The 16,896-nt window shown below is 40.5% G+C and overlaps 1 long non-coding RNA gene across 1 annotated transcript; it reads left to right on the top strand.

Annotated features, from left to right (window-relative positions):
* The first annotated feature begins 8,259 nt into the window (after positions 1-8,259).
* LOC113622972 (uncharacterized) lies at positions 8,260-16,404 on the top strand. Its single transcript, XR_003433736.1, has 3 exons — positions 8,260-8,269; positions 10,391-10,396; positions 16,301-16,404. It is a non-coding gene; the product is annotated as an uncharacterized LOC113622972 (long non-coding RNA).
* Positions 16,405-16,896: the final 492 nt, after the last annotated feature.

Raw genomic sequence — 16,896 nt, 5'->3', positions numbered from 1 at the left:
GGGAGGAGAGAGCTGTGCCAGGAGGAGGGCAGAACTCATTATCTAAAGGCCAAATGCCACTGTTAGCACTGCAAGCAAATTCAAGATGCATACAAGCATAAAAATATCCCTTCCCCTAGTATTCACCTTGACTTCTGTGAATTGAGAGCATTAATGGAACTGAGTGAGACTGATAAAAACCCTGCCCAGTGAGAACTCCCTGCCTGCCACCATCCCACAAACACCACTCATTCCCAACCTCTCTCTTAGGCCAAAACCTTTTTTCCTCCAGAGAGCCAGTTCTAATCACATCTGTCCCTCAGACAGAGTTCTCACTCTGAAGTTCATGAGCAGGCTTGTGGAAATCTGTGAACTTCCAGAACTGGGAATGTATGAACATATTTCTGGAGAGAGGGTGCACTGCTCTCAACAGATCTTTAAAGATATCTATGACCCCAGAAACATCAGAAATAAGAATTGTCTTTTTACCCCACTGGATGGTATTTTCCCCCTTACTGTTCTCCAGTCACAGTGGCTCATTGCCTTTCTGTAGATAGGCAGTGCCTTCTCCCCTTCAAGTCTCTGCATGTGTGTGTGTCCTATACCTAGAATATTCCCCACCTCCACTGCCTGATCCTCTTACTCATCCATTGGAAGCTTAGGCAACTATCAGTCTGACTGCCCACTCCTCCAGACTACTCCCCCTATTTTCTTTCAAGGCGCTTATAACTTATTTGTCTAACATTGGTCTCACATTAGACCGCAAGCTCCAAAAGATAGGAATCACGCCTGTCTCCTTCAATATTTTATCGGAACTTGGAACTTTGTATACAGCTTATAATATTTTCTGTGTGGATGGAAAGTGCATGAATAATAAATGAATTAATTAATATTCCAAGCCCTACTTTTCACAAAGCCTCCTAAAACTAAACTGGCTTACGTGGCCCTCGTAATTTCATGAAATTCTAAGTTCTCAAGCATATAGAGAGTGACAGCATTCATTTGAACACTGCCTCTTATTACCTGCTATTTCATCTAAGAAAGTCTAGTGACTTTCTAGTGACTCAGAAACTCACTGACCTAAGAGCTCTTTGGGACAGAGATGGGTCTTACTCTCCTTTCATGGCTCCCATCTCACTTGGCTCATGGTTGAGCACATATCAGCAAATAATCAGATGCTGCCTGATACCCCCCAGCAAGTCAGCCAACTGTAGCTCAGTCTGTTCCACACTAATTTACAAAAATGTTAAGGTAAATAAGAGACTTGCCTCCCAAATTATCGTCAGCTTCTTGAGAGTCTGTAGTTTCCTTCACCCTTAGAACACGTAGGGTGGTGCTGGATACTCAGCAGATTCGGCCAGCTTTACAGGGACCATAATGTGCAGCACAGGGTTAGACAGTCAGTAGATCTATTTTCCATGAGACCTTTAAAAAAAAAGTGTAAATGGGAAAAATATTAAGACTAGTCTGGGTTTTCTTACCTCCTCTGTTTTCCCCAAGTTGTAACTTCCCCACTACAGAAGGCTGAAGAGCATCACACTAGCCTCACTGGGCCACCTGAATGGGCATCCTTTAGGGATCCTGGCCCCACTTCTTACAGCTGAATTTGACTGAGTCAATTTATATCACTCCATCCTGATGCCCCAACAATGTTTTCTTCTCCGTTAGAAACCTGCAATATGAACTACAGGGATAGCCCATATTTTTTCATTTACTTCCCAACTGCTGTTCACGTTCAGGACAAACCCATACGCTTAATCAGGCCTTAGACTGACTGACGGGTAAATTTTGGACAGGTTAGGAAGGGGAGGATCAAGATGAATTTCTGTGGCTGGATGCCCAGAAGCTCAGGCAATGGGCATATTTCATAACTCAATCAACAAAGACCTGAAGGCAGCATTTGTCCTATATCATTATTTATGATCAAGAAAGCAGGAGCAAAATGCACAGTTTGTGAACCAGAAGAGATCCTGTTTAATATACTGGAAAGATATAAAGATATTACAGCAACTATAAAGTTGGTATTGTTCTTGTGCCTTGAGATGTACCATGCTCTCAGCATTAGAACATGGCAATGGTACACCTCCATTTGGGAGGTCACTGTGTTAAACTGTGTGTCTTTTTATTAAGATTGGCCACATCTCTATCTAGGAGAGCAAATAACAGCACCAATTTCCAGGTAGAACATCAAACATCAAAAATCTCCAGGTAGAATGCTGTGTTTTGTCACAAAACTGCCTTAGTATAAACCCCATGTATTACTTTGCTTGGGCTGCCATAACAAAATGCCACAGACCAGGTGACTTGAACAACAGAAATTTATTTTTTCAGAAGTCTAGAGAAACTATGACTAGAAGTCCAAGATCAAGGTGTCAACAAGTTTGGCTTCTGAGGCCTCTCTCCTTGGGTTGCAGATGGCCACCATCTCACTGTGATCTCACGTGGTCTCCCCTCAGTCTATGTGGTGTCTGTGTCCTCATCTCCTCTTTTTATAAGGACACCAGTCATGTTAGATTAGGACCCACCCATACAACCTCATTTTACCTTAATTATATCTTTAAAAACCTATCTTGAAATACTCACATGCTGAGGCATTGAGGGGTAGAAATTCAACATATGAATTTAGGAGAGACACAGTTCAGCCCATAATACCCCTCTTCCTTGGACTAATATTATCTCCTCCTAACCAGTCTCTCCACACCTCCAATGCCTTCCCCATCCAAATCATGCCATGGCCAAAAGTCCTTCTAAACCCAGTTTGACCTTGTCATCCCCCTGCGTAAAAAGAAATTAGAAACAAATTGCCTGTAGGTGATGGAATGAAGTCCACACTCTAGCTAGTCAGAACTCTTTCTGAAACCAGAAAGAGCTTACATTCTTGTCTGAATGTAAGAGACACACATGAGACTGAAACCAGAATGGTTTCAAACTAATTGAACCCCTCATCTTCTCTGTACAGGTCTCTCACTTTACAGCTTGTGGGAAGGGCCTTTGATCACAGGCTTGCTTTTGTCTATAATACCGCCCCCCTCCACCTCCACCCCAGACACATCTGCCCCAACCGTCATCTACCACCACCACCCTCCAGCACCACTATCATCCGTGCCATCTTTCTAAGTCCAAGTTCTATTCATTTTTAGAAGTATTCTCAAATTCTTCTTCCTCAAGGTATTCTCAGATGCCTTTTTCCAAGTAAATATGTCTTGATACCTCCAATAGAAAGCAATCTCTCCTTCTTCCAAACTCCTCTTCTAATCAAACTTAAGGCAACAATAGAATATAGAAAGAAATATGTTCTCTTCAGTGAAGACAGTATCTATATTAGTTTCCTGAGGCTACCATAACAAATTACTAAAAATTTGGTAGCGTAAACAACATAAATTTATTCTGTCACAGTCTGGAGGCCAGAAGTTTGAAATGAAGGTAATGGCCGGGCAGTGCTCTCTCTTGAGAAACTAGGTAGAATTAATGTCCTTCCTCTGCCAACATCTGGTGGCTGTTGGCATTCCCTGACTTGTGGCCACATCACTCCAGTCTCTGCCTCCATGACCACATTGCTTCTTGTCTTCTGTCTGTGTCAAATGTCCCTCTGCGTTCCTCTCATAAGGACCCTTATTGGATTTTGGGCCTGCCTGAATAACTCAGGATTATCTCCTCTTTTCAAGATTCTTAATTATATCTGCAAAAACCCTTCTTCCAAATAAATAATGTCACAGGTTTGGGGAGCTAGGAGATGGACAAATTTCTCTTTTGCAGGGGTTCATCATTCAACCTATTACAGAATTCTCAAATCTGATCCATCTTTATATCTCCACTGTGTCTAACAGTGCCTTATATAATAGGAGTGCAACAAATATTTGTGGAATAGATGAATACCCAGTAAAGTAACATGTTAGTTCAACCCTAACCACTGACAAATTGTTCATTGAATGAACAAATTGTTAGTCTGAAATAACACAATCAGTGGATTGAATTAGTGTTGCCAAGATAAAGCTTTTAAGCATTGCTGATACGAAAAGGAAAGGAGAATAATTGGTGGATTCCTCGTATAAATCTCTAAACCAGATAAATTACTTACTGATATTTTTTAAATCCTTTTAAATTCTTTATTTAGACACTTTTCACTCTTTAATCAAAGAGAATTTTTTGTATGTTTCCATTACTGTTTCAGTGTATTCTAAATACTTCAGTGCCAGGAGTGCTGAAATGTCTGATGGCATTATTCTTATACAAAACAAAATAAAACTGACTCATATTAAGTTTTTTTGTTTTTGTTTTTTTTTGCGGTACGCGGGGCCTCTCACTGTTGTGGCCTCTCGCATTGCGGAGCACAGGCTCCGGATGCGCAGGCTCAGTGGCCATGGCTCACGGGCCCAGCCGCTCTGCAGCATGTGGGATCTTCCCGGACCAGGACACAAACCCGTGTTCCCTGAATCGGCAGGCGGACTCTCAACCACTACGCCACCAGGGAAACCCTCATATTATGTTTTAATTCCACGTTTATGAACATTTCTTACAGAGCACCAGATTTGTATATTCCCAATAGTAAAGTGTAGATCATTAATGATTTAAAATATGGCATCATTTTGCATGAAATCATCATCTATTTTGTAGGCAGATATTGTAAACAGCGTGTATTGCAGCTTATAGTAGATATTTTAAAAAATAAACCTACCTTTATCTTTTATTTTAGCATATCTACATTTTTGCAATACAGAAAAAACCTGTTTAAAATAATATCTTAAGAGTGAGCAACACGTTACACCCTTCAACAGTATTCCATGCTACATTATCTCATTAAACCACATAACAACCCTGAAAGGAAAGTAAAACCCACCTTATTCAAATACATAATCACTGACAAGGTTCTTTTCAGAATGTAGTATTGTAATGATCAATAAAGTCCCTTTCACAGAGGAAAAATATTTATCAGAACAAATAAAGAACTTTTTTTTCTACAGAGCTTCTTAAAATCCAAGGTCTTTCCATTCTGTCCCAAGATAAAAAGAGATGTGACCTAGAAAAAAATCAGTGGAAAAGATACATCTTTGGAATAACTAAATAATGACTTTTAGAGTTGGAAAGAGTCTTGGAAACCCTGGAGGGCTCAGACTTAGTTGTGTCTCTAAGGGGCTAAGTGACTTTTCCAAAATCACAGGGTTCCTGGAGAGTCAGAACCACAATGCAAGTCTCCTGATTCCCAGTCTCATGAGGACACAAGGACAGTGAGAATCTGCCATAGACTTCAAGGTACATCATCAGTACCTCGGAGCAACCAGGAGATGTGACTGTATAGGTCTTGTGTGTTATTTGGGTTCAGGAAGAGGGGGAAAGCAAGTGTGCTGGAGGTGGCTCCTACCAGCTGCAGTAGCCACTTGTTAGTATCTTCTCAGCTCTGTGTTCACCGATGTCACCTGGTATATTGAGTGGCCAAGGTGGGAGAATTTATACAATGGAAATGAACAAACGTTACAGATTAGGCCTTTATTGGAGGAGGGGGAGAGGATAGCCAGTTGTTATATTTTTATCAGTTTACCACTGTTAAAACCCTCTCTTTCCTACCTCAGTAAAAACAGTGTTTACCTTTGATTCCCCAGACACCAGATACATCCAGCCTGGAATGCCATTTTGTCACCGACTGTTAGCATGGTAAACTTCTAGTTATCTCCCGAGTCTCAGCTCAAAAAGTCCTCTCTCTCTCTGTCTCTCTCTGTCTCTCTCTGTCTCTCTCTGTCTCTCTCTCTCTCTCTCTCTCTCACACACACACACACACACACACACACACACATACACACCACACGCCCTCCAGTGTAGACTTCTTTGTCCTCATTATGCTCCATAAATACCTCCACCAGGTCAAGAAAGATTGGATTGCAAACATATTAAATGTCTATTCCCCCCCGCCCTCCCCACACACACACAAACACCAGACTGTGAGCCCCTTGAGGGCATGGACACAGGAGTTTCTTCCCCATGGTCTCAGCACCTCACAGAGGTAGACGTTGGATACCTTAGTGAGTGGGTCTAGAGTCAGGTCACAGCTCTTTCCTCCTGTCCACTTGCTCTAGATTGATAACTGTAACTGGCCAGAAGATAGAACAGTTTGGAGGGAACTTGTGAACGAACAAAGGAAAATAGATATCCTAGGGCAGCAGAGGACCACATTTTACACACAGTACTCCACTCCATCAGGCATCAAGGAGATAAGAAATTGCATGAAAGGGTATGTGTTTGCTTCTATGTTAACAGTTATCGCACTGTATTGTAATTTAATTATCTGTCTCTTTATTAAATTGTAGTCTTCGTGGGGTTTGGGACCGTGTCCTATTCATTTCTGTGTTCACGGATCCATCTCAATACCTAGCCTTAGGATGAGTCCTGAACCATCAGTGGCTCCAGCTAAGGGCCACTTTCCACTTTCTGCCACCATCCTGCATTTACCCCACCCCCCTAAGAATTAGAGGGAGAAGTATCAGGATGCTTTGGGGGAGAGACAGTATGGATTGACTGCAGTGTGCCCCAAACTGGGACCTGTGCACACCCTGAGACTTAAACTCCAGGAATGGCTGACGTCTTATCTCTAGTCAGCATCTGGAAATTTATATTTGATTTTAAGGAGGGTACTGCATCTTGGAAAAGAGATCTGCCACCTCCAGAAATCCCAGGTTTCCACTGAGCACTGAGACAGGTGGGTAGCACAAGGGGTGGGACAATCTAAGACTTCACCTAAAAGAAAAGAATATTTGGCTCATCTCCCAACTTCAAAAAACACAAAACCCATCAGCCTAAAGAAACATTAGAAGTTTATGATGCGGAAATAAGTAGCTTGTGGGTGATGCATTTCCACCTTATGGCAAGGAAGCTATTAGAATGGAATGCTCCCCAGCGGATGGGACCAGATTAGACTCCATTGCTACCAGCCAAACCCAGCTCAGGAAAATGGGCAATTGCATGCAAATGGGAAGTGATTAGTATCACCTCCACTGTTAGACTCTTCCCAATGGGAAGGTGACAGAGCATTCATCTGCAACAGACTATTAGAAAAAGCAGACATTTGTCTGGGCTTTCTTTTAAAGATGTTACTTTTTGTCTGCATCTTTCCCTGAATAGTGTTAAATTATTGTTTCATTCCTTTATTTAGCAACATTAATTTAGCAAAGTGCTCAACCCTGCAACTCAAAAATAAATAAAAAGATCCTTACCTTCAAGGAGTTTACAGACTAGTGGGGAAGAAGGGTGAACAAACAATTGAAAATTACGACAATGGAGTTATGCTCAGATGCTAGAAAGCAAGAAAAGACGGGCCAGCTAAATAACACTTTGCTTTTAGCGTAGGCACAGGGGGAAAGCGTCCGGCCAGGTGGGTAAGGTGTCTGGAAGGTCAGGTTTCTTGGTGGATTCTGTTATTATGGTGAGTCCTGAAGTGTATGCAAGAGTTAACCAGGCAGAGAGAGGCTGGTGCACCAAGGCATGAAGGTGAAAGACAGAGGGTCAGGCTGCAGAACCATAGCTCCTCAGACAGGATAGGGGAAGAGAAAAGGCACAGGCAGGGGAGAGGCGAGGATGAACTGGCTCCGTGATTCGATCCCAGGAAGACCTGAAGGGATCCTGCCCTGCTGAGATTCTTTTTTAACCTAAAGACAAAGGTAGTGTTCAAAGTATATATTAACAATCCATTATCAATCGAAATACCCAAATGTGGAATTTGTATCTGGGATGTAGTCTGTTTTTCTTTGCTTGCTTTGTTTTTGTCAGGGAGAAGACAAATGGATACTATTTTTAAACCCTTTAAGTATCAGTGCTTCTAATCTCATAGGTATCAGAACTGCAAGAGACCTTAAAGATTGCTTAATTCAATCTCCTTATTTTACAGATGAGGAAACTGATCTCTACAATGGTCAAATGACTTGCTCAAGGTCGTATAAATAATGAAAGCAATAGAATCCATTTCTCTTTAATCTCAAACCCTTTGAGTCTGTGAGAGAAATTTAGAAACCAGCTTGGTTCTCTGAGTGAGCATCACTTCTTAGGAAGTTAACCTCTTCCATTAACTCTCAGTTTATAAGCTTTCACTTCAGGTGCTGCCCTTTACCTAACCTCTTCTCCATATTCCAGGGTTAAGTTCATTTTGTAAGTCATGAAACATCTCCTTCCTGCCCCCACCTGCTATGCCCACTCTGTCGGATCCCCTCGGCATACAAAACGCATAGAAATAAATCCTTACCCACCAAGCATGGCTCAAAGAGGCAGTCCGCCAAGATGTTGGGGTGATATGGTTATATGTGCTTCAGTCCTCATTAAATCCTTTGGCTGAGTTTTTCAGTAATATTTAAGTAATTGTCTCTGATGTAAATATTCTCTGGAGCTAGGAGACTAACACACCTCAGAAGACCTCTGAACCATTTCCAGCACCAGCCAGGGATCTTACCCTTTTCTATGGCCCTCACTTCTCCCAAACTAGGGAGGCAGTCTAGTAAAAGGCAACTATTTCTTGATCTAGTTTTCTTCATTTCACAACTTTGGGGACATCTTTACCAGTCCTTGTAAAGTTTGGTACTATACCATGGTTATCATTAAAGGTGAATCAGAATACTTTTTTTTTTAATTTTGTAAGCTATTTTAAGGAAGTATTTCAGATAATGGAAAATTTCAGCTAGGCTGGCTTCCTTTGACAAATCTCATATCAGAACCACAATCAATAATAGAGTCTTAAAGACACCCTCCTGGAACAATGTGGAAGTGTCCTTGTTTCTCTCAAGAAAAAATGACCAAAACTCTGGTATATGCAACACTCTTAAGACGGCAGCTGTGGACTTGACCATCAAAACCCGACTACAGCCTTCACCACTTCATCCCAGCAAGTGAAGACTGGAGCAGGTTGAATAGTCATCCAAGTTTATAGAGCAAGTTCAGTAATTACTTCAAGTGTTATCTAACACGTAGTAAGTAATCAAGATTGTTTGTAGAATAAATGAAATGAAGAGTAAGAAGGAGACTTGCCAAGCTTGAATTCTCCTGACACAGAGGTATACTTGTAAGCCGAGCATTACATGTGTGTTCCTTGGAGACTATATGCAAATCATGTCTCTTAAGATGTGTGTGTAAAGTTGTTGCCCTGAACTTCTCAGCATGAACTTCAGATGCGAGAGTCAAAAATTTGTGGTGTGGGCTTCCCTGGTGGCACAGCAGTTGAGAGTCCGCCTGCCGATGCAGGGGACGTGGGTTCGTGCCCCGGTCCAGGAGGATCCCACATGCCGTGGAGCGGCTGGGCCCATGGGCCATGGCCGCTGGGCCTGCGCGTCCGGAGCCTGTGCTCCGCAATGGGAGAGGCCACAACAACAGTGAGAGGCCTGTGTACCGCAAAAAAAAAAAAAAATTTGTGGTGGAAACTACATAGATGTTTTCAGGCCTATTGCCCACAGAGTCCCATAAGAGAAAATGTTACGCTGAGAGTCTGTGTGCTCACGCTCTTTACCACTGAGACTTGGATCCCTGCTTTTAGAAAATCCTCCAGGGAGAGCATTTGCCAGCTCCTTGGATTGGTTAATAAAATGGAGTTCTTTAGGATTTTCCCTCAGGCACTATGCTCAAGAAATCAGGTACTGATTGGGCGGTTATTTTAGAAATGTGATTTCCAAAATGCACAATGAGGAAATAACATCTTGCCTAGAAGATGTTAATTTTTTTCCACTGATGCTTGGATTCAAATCTCATTCAAGATCTAGGCTTCCTACCAAGTTAGAGACACCCTCAGGTCATTCTAATATTAAAATAATGCAATTGTGCATGGTCATACATGAAAATACAATTTAATATAGGGTGGCAATGAATACAATTCAATACACTATGGAGTACCTACATGTATTTGTGGGGAGAAGGGGTGGGGTTGGGAAAATGATAAAGGATGCCACTGAGGCATTAGGCTGGTACAAGAACACAAAGGGCCTTGAATACCATATAAAGAATTTGGGATTAACTACTCCTGCCTTCATACTCTCCCTGTTCTGTAGTCAATGTCACCAGAGTATTTGGAACACTTTATTACTCTCATTTATTAATGTTTGTCTTTTCCTACTAGACAGTAAGCAACATGAAGGTAGAGCTTATATCTAAGCTGTCTTTTTTTCTCCAGTGCTAGCAAGGTAACCATTCCACAAATATTACCTGGTATCATTATTTCTGTTACAGAGATTCAAAACAAGGTTGTTTTAGGAACATATTTATTGGATAAATTAAGGCATGCTTTATGATAAAAATGAACACAAATAGATGCACAGGGAGAGAAAAAGCTGGAAAAAGAAACCCAGATATGTTCATATTTGAACGGGAGATTTAGTTAATAATGTATCCAAAAATTTTTTTAAGTTTTGAACTATTACTTCCCAAAGGTCAAAGATTTAATTTTCAAAAGTAAAAAGTTGACTACAAGAATTTTTAAAAGAAACTAAATAGGGAAACTTTGGGAGGAGGGAGGAATTTTTCCAGCACCCTATTGCCTTGTGTTGGAAAGATAAATAAATTAAATAGTCAATAAGAAAAAAAAAAAAAAGTGACTGGAGAGTCTGAATATCTGGTGGGGGGGACTATCTGATGAGGTGGGACAGGTTTAAGTGTTTCTCATACAGTGCTCTATAAAAGTAAAGCAGAAAAGGAACTTTCACTGACCCCAGGCTTCCTCTGTCACCATAAGCAGTTCACTTCAGTCATGTGGGATGTACAGCAAAATTCCACAGGGTAAATGCTATTTGCTCGTTGACCTTTACATTAAGATTAGATTAAAAGGGGAGTTAATGGATTCTGCTGTGCTGCTTGTACTAACCAGCTCCTGGGGGAGTGTCATTTGGGCAGATTAATCTTATGGGTCATTATAAAGTTAATCCATATAATATTCTAAATCAAATTTTACTCCATATACCGGTACAAGATTCTCCTCAACCTAATGAAATAAGATCAGAACTTACGGACTCTCTCCCTTACAGGGAATGTTTCATTCTCAACTCAGCCAAAACAGAAATAGCTGAGTTCTATGACTTTTCCATATTTGGGATTTGGGGCTAACAACAAACAAATAATAATAAAATAACAACAGCAACAACGATAACATAATCACAATCACAATCGCTTTTGAGCACCTGTTATGCACCAGGAACTTTGTTAGGTGCTATTCAATAAGAATATTACTCCTGTTTTCCAGATGGGAAAGCTGAGTCTCAAAAAAGTTAACAGTATTTGCATGAGATCAGCTAGTAAGTGATAGAGTCAGAAGTAAATCCCTCAGTCAGTCCAGTTCCAAAGCTTGAACTCTTTTCATTATGGCACTTCCTGTTTTGCACCCTTTTATGTCCTTTATAACAAAGGGTTCTATTCAAGTCAACAAATACGGCCAGTATTTAGTATGGGTCAAATCCCAGTGAGGATACAGGAAAATTCACAAGCCACTGGTAGCAAGGATCTTGGTAAGACCATGAGGAGTTAGCTTGTTTGGGGTGATATTATTATAATGTTAGATGAGTCATTTGGCTTTATTGAATTTACAGGGGAGGCAGAGTTCAAGAGAAACAAAGCAGCATATGGGAGAAGAACAAATGCTTTCTTTGGCTCTGTCTGTAATTTACAAAAGACCACAATCCCATCAAAAGGAGAAACAAACAAATCTACCAATTCATAGGAGATAAATGGCAACCTGAGAATATGTGTTTCCTGAGATAAGCTCTAATATACTTCCTCCAACAGATAGAGAATAGGGATTAGAATTGGGGGGAAAGAGAGGAATGTGTGTGTGTGTGTGAGAGAGAGAGAGAGAGAGAGAGAATGGGGAGCAGGGGAGCTTTTGTTTGTGTCCCCAGCATGTTTACATGCTTAACAGTAAATACAAAGAGCATGTCATCTCTTTGTATCAAGTCGTATCAGCTGAGGGTTTGAGGCCAGTATCATCTCTTCTTAAACTGAGAAACCCAACCACATTAATGAACATTTCTTACATTTGTCCAAAATTTTGCATTTTTAAAAAATATTTCTTCAATTTTTTCTCCATTAGAACCTATTACTTCTTATTCATATTTAAATACATTCTGAGTAATTTAACCCAAAATATAATTTTTTAAAAAAAGAAGCAGAATGTAGGCAAAAGAGCTCAGAACAGAGGGTCAGAAACTTAGATTCAAGTTCTTGCTCCAGGACATTCTGGAGATATGTGTGACCCTGGACAGTTAGCTTAGCCACTCTACCCATAAGTTTCCTCCATTCTAAAATGCGGTTATTGTAAAGTGTGATAGGCTCCTGACTGATGAAATAAATGAAAAGGTAATGAAATAAAATAAACATGTTAGACAGCATTTGTCTATCATAAAGTACTATACAACATAAGGGACTATTTTATTATTCACTGTTTAATATGGGAGATATTAATCATGCCCAGCTTAGAAATATCTATCTCTCATTCAATAAAAGGATTTAAATGATACTATAAATCATTCATGGGAATTTCAACATCATCAGAACTTTAGCTGAAAAGTCAAAATTAAAATATAAAAGCATGTTTACTTTATTGGCACTGAATATTTTAGAAATTCTTCTACTACCCACTACCCCAAAAAAGTGAGGTGGGATATAATTATTTCTAATGAGATCCTCAAGATATTTATCAAATAGGGATCAGAATTTTGATTCATTGTCTTTAAAGTCATAGGAAAACTTTTAACCATAAGTTAACAACTGAAATTCTTTAGTTTTTAAATGTCTAAATGGAATGAAATTTGACAGGGAGATAGTATAGGATGATATTTAAAGCATATGATTTTAAGGATATCAAGAAAGCCTCAACCCATCCACTTGTCCTCACCCAAATTTTCTCTCCTACTCAAGATAACTTTTTACTGTCAGCAAGTTTTTATTTTTCATTTTCATTTATTTTTCATTATTTTTCAAACTGCACCATAGTTTTTTTGCGTACGTAAAACTTTCTAGGAGGACCTCACATTACAACTCATGAAGGCGAGCTGGAAAGCGCCAACCAGTTAATTGACAAGAGAGGACAACTTGTTTTTAACCTGCATTTAATTAGTCATTTGTATTGAAAAGGACGATAAAACCAGACACTGTTCCTGTGGGCCCTAGATCCACGCCTGATCCACACCACCCAGCACAGATACAGGACAAGGGAGTGCGGATGCACTTGTCAGGAGCTGCTGTCCCTGTTCCAACACACTCAGGTGAGAACGCCTCAGCCCAGACTAACAATGATTTGCCTAATGCCACTCAGCCAATCCAGAGGTCAGACAAAGAAATTAAAAGCAAAGAATATCCAGCTTTTTAAGCTGCAAGTGCAGTGTTCTTCTCCTTCTAATATATTCATTCACATCACAATTTGATTTCATTTTATTAGACCACTTTTTACTGTGACCATATGAAAAGAGGCACTAAATAGTGAAAAAGAGTGAGGGGAAAAATGTAAAACTTCTGAAGTTTTGGGCAAAATAGTTTTGTCTAGGTGGTCGGCCCAAACTCATTATGACATACTTTATTTCCAAAAGACAATAAAATACCAAAATGCCATGAATCCTAAAACAAACGTATAAACTACAGGTGCCCACAGAACTTCATATCCTGAAATGACGGAGCAATTTGCATAAGCAATCTAAGTAAAAATAGAAAAATGTCCTTATGGCATTTCCCAGACAACTGATCTATGTGATAAGCCAGAAAATAAGTGGGAAATACTGCATGCCTCTGCTGTGTTGTCAAAGATGAAACATATGAGAGGAAAGTGTTATGAGCAAAAGAGGGGAAAACCCTGTATCTGAGTTTCATAAAAATGGCTTATTATTGATGTACGCATAAAGGCCTCACATCTAACTTCCGTGCACGATTAAATACATTAGCTGATTTTGCAAGATAGATTCCCATATCCCACTGATGAGGATCAATTGACTTGTCTGGTTTATTTAACAATAGCAATACACTTAATCATCTACAAGCCTGACTCAGAACTTTTTTAGGCGGCACACATTTATTCTGACTTAGAAAATGACAAGTCCTCAGTTTTCAAACAGTGCTTTATTTGCCTCCCAAACCTATTCCTAAGACTTACTAAAAGGAAACGTTGGCCCCCGTGGAGATGTTTGATCCATACATCCAGGCATCAACCCTGAGTAATAAGTGACACAGAAAGAGGGCCCCTTCAAATGCCCCATGCTCGGCATGTCCAAACTGGGCACCTGGACAGGGCAAATGTTTATTACCAGTGCCAGTGCCTTGCATACCTACCTGAAGGGAGCCTTTAGAAGGACAAAAAGTTGATTGACAGGAAGGAAAAAACCTAAATTCTCATATGCAGTATACCACCCACAATCTTTTAGAATTTAAGCATAACATAGCAAACATACTAACATGCCCAATACAAATATTTTATTTGAAATGTTAGGTGAAGAACAAATTACAAATAATATCATATCATAACTTGATAGAGTAGAAAGTGCATGGCTTTTATAGTAAATTACGGGTTTAATTCCAGGTTCAGTCACTAGCTATGTGAGTGCAGGGACATTGTTCAACTTCCATGAGACTATTTTGCCTCTATAATACCAACCATGCCAAATTGTTATAAGTGTAGAAATTATATATATGTACTATATTGTTCGCAACTGGTGCTGAATGTACATTATTATTGTCATTAAGATTGCAATAAGATGCCGGTGTTTTTATCCATTTCTAGAGGACAGGGGAGGGTCTATTGGTCTTGACAGGGTAAGACTCCTTCATTCTTTTTCCTGCTCTTGAGTTGAATGGACCCTTTCTCAGCCTTGATCTGACACTGTTCAGAGTTCAGCCTTTGCAGTTAAGCAATGTTTGATTTCAATTGTACAACAGCATTTCTATTTTCAAAAACTTTAGATGTAGGTATCTTTTCAAACAAAATCTCAGTGATATAAAACAAATAAAAGTAGAGCTGTTCTGCCGGAAGTCTCCTCAACCCCAACTCGCTCTCCTCAGCGTTCTCTAAGACACAGCCAGAACCCTCAGTAATGTTTGAACTATGTCCAGTGGTTCTCAGCCAAGGTGGTAGTGACCCTTGGGGGCCATTTGGAAATGTGCACAGGCCATCATGATGGCTGAAACAGTGGTGGGCAGGGACACTATTGGCAGTAGGCTGGGAATGAGGAAGACAAACATCTTGCAAAGAGAGGGATGCTCCCTCCCCACAGAGGGCTATCACTTTCCATCTGCCAATAACACCCCGCTGAGAAAGCTCAAAACACTCTCCATTCCTCCTTATTCTTGCAGGAGCCCCATGAGGTGGATGAATTAATCCTGCAATACCCTCCACACAGTGCCCTCTACTCAGCTCTGCTTTAGCATGAGGGCTGTTATCTATCTCCTTGGCTTGGAACAAAAGACTGTCTTCTAGGTCAACTACCTGTAAGGCTCTTTAGTCTCAAAATTGTGACAACTATAGCAGGGCCGAGCAGAAGTCTGAGGCTGAGAGAGACGATGTATCTTTTTCCCAAGGTGACACACATAAGATGGAGGACGTGGATCTATTGAACTCCAAAGACCATTTTTCCACACTCCAACAAACTGCCTCTCAAGCAAATGACACTAATCTCCATGTAACCAACAGATGTTATGTGCTAAGCGCTGTGAAAAATCCAAAATGAAATGAAGGCACAGTTTCTGCTCACAGGAAGCTTACAGTCTGGTTGGGGCTATGGGACTACAATTCTGACACAAGTTTCAATGTGTGGGTTTTTTCCTCACACCAAGTGATTCTTGGACACCAGCTGAATATCCTACAATTCAACTTTATTCTGACAGTATCTACCCACAGACAGCATTGCCTATCAATACACAATGAGCACCAGTTGTCACCTGTGCTTCTGCACCACTGGCTATAGATTGGAGGTTCCACCAACTGCCTCCTTGGACTTGATTAGTTTACTAGAGCAGTTCACAGAACTCAGAGAAACATTTTACTTACTAGATCACTGGTTTATTATAAATGTATATAACTCAGGAACAGCCAAATGGAAGAGAAGCTTAGGGCAAGGTATGTGGAAAGGTGTGCCAAGCTTTCATGCTCTCTGGGGTCAACACTCCCCAAATTTCCATGTGTTCAGCAAACAGGAAGCCTTCTGAACCCTAACCTTTTGGGGTTTTATGGAGGCTTCATTACATAGGCATGATTGACTCAATCATTGGCCATTGGTGACTGAACTCCTCCAGTCCCCCTCTCCCCTCCCCAGAGGCAGGGATACAGAAATTTCCAACCCTCTAGTCACCTAGTTCCCCTGACAGCCAGCCCCCATCCTTAGGAGACCTAAAGTGACTTTGTTAACATAACAAAGGACACCTTTATCCCTCTCAACACTTAAGAAATTCCAAGGGTTTTAGGAGCTCTGTGCCAGAAGCAGATGAAGACCAAATATACATTTCTTATTATAAATCACAATATCACAGGACGTAAACCTCAGAAGCACAAATACCAACACAGAAAAATTGCTATGCACCTTATTAGTTTAGAGGTTGTAGAGATCATTTAGGGCAGGAACCATCCAGAGAACTTCATGAGAAATGTTGTACTTTTTCTACTACAAAGGAAGGGTTGGATTAGAGGCTCAGCAAACTTTTTCTGCAAGGGGCCAGATAGTAAACATTTTAGGCTCTGTGAGCCACACAGTCTCTGTTGTAACTACACAACTCTACTATTAAGCAAAGTTGAAGCTTAGTAATAGCCAGAGAAAGTATGTAAGCAAAAGGGCATGGCTGTGTTCTGATAAAACTTTATTTACAATAACAGATGGTGGGCTAGATTTGATCTTCGAGCTATATTTTGTCAACCCTTAGATTAGACTATGGACTTAATTTCAAACCTTAGTCTGGCCTTTGAGGGTTTTCCAATTGGATTGGAATCTGCCCTTT

This window comes from Aethalodelphis obliquidens, unplaced genomic scaffold (genome assembly GCF_003676395.1).
Source record: "Aethalodelphis obliquidens isolate GAN/ISIS:26980383/991018 unplaced genomic scaffold, ASM367639v1 scaffold1, whole genome shotgun sequence".
In the NCBI taxonomy this organism is placed as follows: Eukaryota; Metazoa; Chordata; class Mammalia; order Artiodactyla; family Delphinidae; genus Aethalodelphis; species Aethalodelphis obliquidens.
The sequence above is the reverse complement of the archived record's forward strand: the minus strand, read 5'-3'. Positions and strand labels throughout refer to the sequence as shown.